The sequence below is a fragment of the Elephantulus edwardii genome, unplaced genomic scaffold (assembly GCF_000299155.1).
Source record: "Elephantulus edwardii isolate Elephantulus edwardi_28Jun2011 unplaced genomic scaffold, EleEdw1.0 scaffold00820, whole genome shotgun sequence".
Lineage (NCBI taxonomy): Eukaryota > Metazoa > Chordata > Mammalia > Macroscelidea > Macroscelididae > Elephantulus > Elephantulus edwardii.
This window is the reverse complement of record NW_006400570.1, coordinates 5,927-9,048: the sequence shown is the minus strand read 5'-3', so window position 1 is coordinate 9,048 and position 3,122 is coordinate 5,927. Positions and strand designations below refer to the sequence as shown.

At 38.6% G+C, this 3,122-nt stretch overlaps 1 pseudogene; it reads right to left on the bottom strand.

The window, feature by feature from the left end:
* Positions 1-2,338: 2,338 nt before the first annotated feature.
* On the bottom strand, positions 2,339-2,770 carry LOC102870402 (annotated as a pseudogene).
* Between the last annotated feature and the right edge of the window lie 352 nt (positions 2,771-3,122).

The following is a 3,122-nucleotide window of genomic DNA, read 5'->3' as shown; positions in this document are numbered from 1 at the left end:
GCCTGGCTGGTCAGGTTTGCAGGCCATGTCATGGTGGGCACCGGGGTCACGGGCATTCTGGTCAGTCGTTCTGGGTCCATACGCTTTCCAGTTGGTCATTTAGGGGTCGTGAGCATTACAGTAGGTCACTAAGTATTTCTTAAGATGAAAGAACTAAAGAACAAATTCAAGTCTCCAGTTGCAATCCTTAAAGACACTATGGGTAGAGTGTTGAATCATCCAGGAAGCATTTAAAACCATGGAAAAAGTACACAGAGTAACTGTACCAAAAAAGGATTGGCTGAAACAGAAGAATTTCACGAAACTACATATTTTAAAGAGGCAATGGTGATGAATAAGAGGAACTTCACCCTGCTCTGACAAGAAGAGATTTATATTTAGATATATTTCTATTTTAAAAAAAAAAAAGGTAATCTGGCAGAGTGTGGAAGTTGTAGAGTATCACATACAAGCAATATCCTACTGAAGATTAATGAAAAACAACCAGAACAGTAAGTATATTAACAGAGAAATAAATAAAACAGAAATAAAATCTGGGTTTAGAAGAGAGTGCGGTTGTAGAGACATCACCAATGCCATATGAATCTTGATCAAAAGCAAAGAGTACCAGAGGAATGTCTATCTGTGTATCATTGACAAAGGCATTTGACTGTGTGGATGACAACAAATTGTGGCTAATTGTGAGAATGGAAATCCCAGAACACTTGACTGTACTTATGTGAAACCTATACTTGGACCAGGAAACAGTCCTCAGAACAGGACAAGGAAATACTGAATGGAATAAAATAAACAGAAGCATGTTATTATATCTCCATATCTTTTCAATCTATTTGAGGAACAGATAATTCAGGAGGCTGGACTTTATGAAGAGGAATGTGGGCATCAGGATTGGAGGAAGATTTGTCAACAACCTGTGATAGGCAGATGACACAACTTTGCTTATTAAAACTGAGGAGAACCTGTAGCACCTGTTGCAGAAAGTAAAGGACTGTTTCCTTCAATATGATTGAAGCTCAACATCAAGAAGACAAAGATTCTCATCACTGGGCTAATTGGCAGCACCATGAGAGATGACAAATTTAAGATTGTTAACAGCTTCAGCTTGCTTGGTTCCACAAGAAAAACTCTAGGTACCAGCAGCCAGTAAATCAAAAGACAAATTACACTTGGAATATCTGCTGTCAGATACCCCTCCAGAACACTGAGGAGCAATGATGGCTGTCTAGAGACTAAGATGCACCTGATCCAGGTCATGGTCTTTGCAGTTACTTGTTATGCATCAGAGAGCTGGACAATGACTAAGGATGACATAAGAATAGATACCTTTCAGTTGTGATGTTCAAAAAGAGTACTGAACATACCATGAACCTTCAAGAAAACAAATAAGTCTGTCTTGGAAAGGGTGAAACCAAATTTCTTCTTGGAGGCAAGGATTTTGAAGCTCCATCTGACATACTTCAGGCACATGGCCAGGAGGTACCAGTCCTTGGAGAAGGACCTCATGCTTGGAAGAATGGAGAGACAATGCAGAAAAGGAAGACCCCAGATGAAACGGATTGACACAGTAACTGGGGTTATGAAAGTAGGTGTGTTGGAGTCAGTGAGCATGGCTTAGGATAGGGCAGGGTTTAGAGTGCATAAGATTGCTATGAGTCACAGGCAATTTGATGGCACATAACAATAACAACATTGTATTTGGTATTATTATTCTTTTCACAGAAATTAGTTTCACTTCCTTGTTCTCTTTGTTATAGTAAAGATATATTAAATTGATTTTTGTATGTTCATCTTGTATCCTGCTAATTTTCTGAATTGGTCTACTATTTATTTCCAACAGTTTTCTTGTTGAATCTTTGGAATTATCTAAATATACTATCAAATTATCTGAGTATATTCTTATAACTTTTCTTTGTCAATGTGAATGCCTCTTATGGCCTTCTCTTTTCTAATTGTCCCTAGCAAGTACTTCCAATATTATATTGAACAAGATTGGTGATAGGGGTCATCCTTGCCTAGTTCCTGTTCTTAAAGGGGATGCCTTGAATCTGTGTTTGTTGAGAGCAATGTTGGCAAGGTTTTTGTTCATATACCTCTTAAGAAAATGCCCTTCTATTTGTATTTTGTTGAGAGGAATCAGAAAGTGGTGTTGAATTTTGTCAAATACTTTTTCTGCATCAATTGATAGGATCATGTGGCTTTTGTTCTTTTCTTTTCAAAGTTTATTAATTTCTTTATTATTTTCCATACAGCTCCTCATTTACATTACATTTTGCTCATTTATATTGTGTTCTTTGCTTTTTTGGCATATAGAAATTTATTAGTATGACATTTTCAAACTTTAAGATCTTGGCCATTCCTTCTTGCCTTTGTATAAGGCCAAAAGCGATACATTGGCCACTTTGACAACCTTAAAGCGGACTCCAGGAATGTCACTAACAGCATGACCTTTGCGACCAAATCCAGCAACAAGAACTCCATCGTTTTCCTCAATAAAATTCAAGCATCCATCATTAGGCACGAAGGCTGTGATTTTCTTGCCGTTCTTAATGAGCTAGACTCTGACACACTTACTAATGGCAGAATTTGGCTGCTTGGCCTCAACACCCACTTTTTCCAACACAATTCCCTTTGCATGAGATGCGCCTCCAAAGGGGTTGGCCTTCAAAGCTGTGCCCAAATGGGCTTTTTTGTACTGTTTATCGTGCCACTTCTGGTCGCGCCAGTGGCTGCGCAGCTTCCTGGCGGTACGAAGACCTCGACACTTGCCCATGTCGGCGGGACCACGGATCCAAGCGAAAGAGCTGTTCTTTGCTTTTTATAGTGATGTATTACCATTTTTTTCCATGAGGAATCATCTTTGTATACCTGTCTTGAATCTTATTTGATCATGATGAATTATTTTTTGGAAATATTTTTATGCTGGTTTATTTACATGTTTGTATACATTGTTTTTCACACTGAATCTTTCACATTTGCTTCACTCACTCCTTCCTCCACCCATCAAATTGTGTGATCCTATGATTAACTATCCTCACCCATCCCCACTCCTCTGCCCCCCTCCTTATACTCATTCTATAATAATGGTGTTATATTTGTCCCTATGGGACTGAGTTAGTTCACTG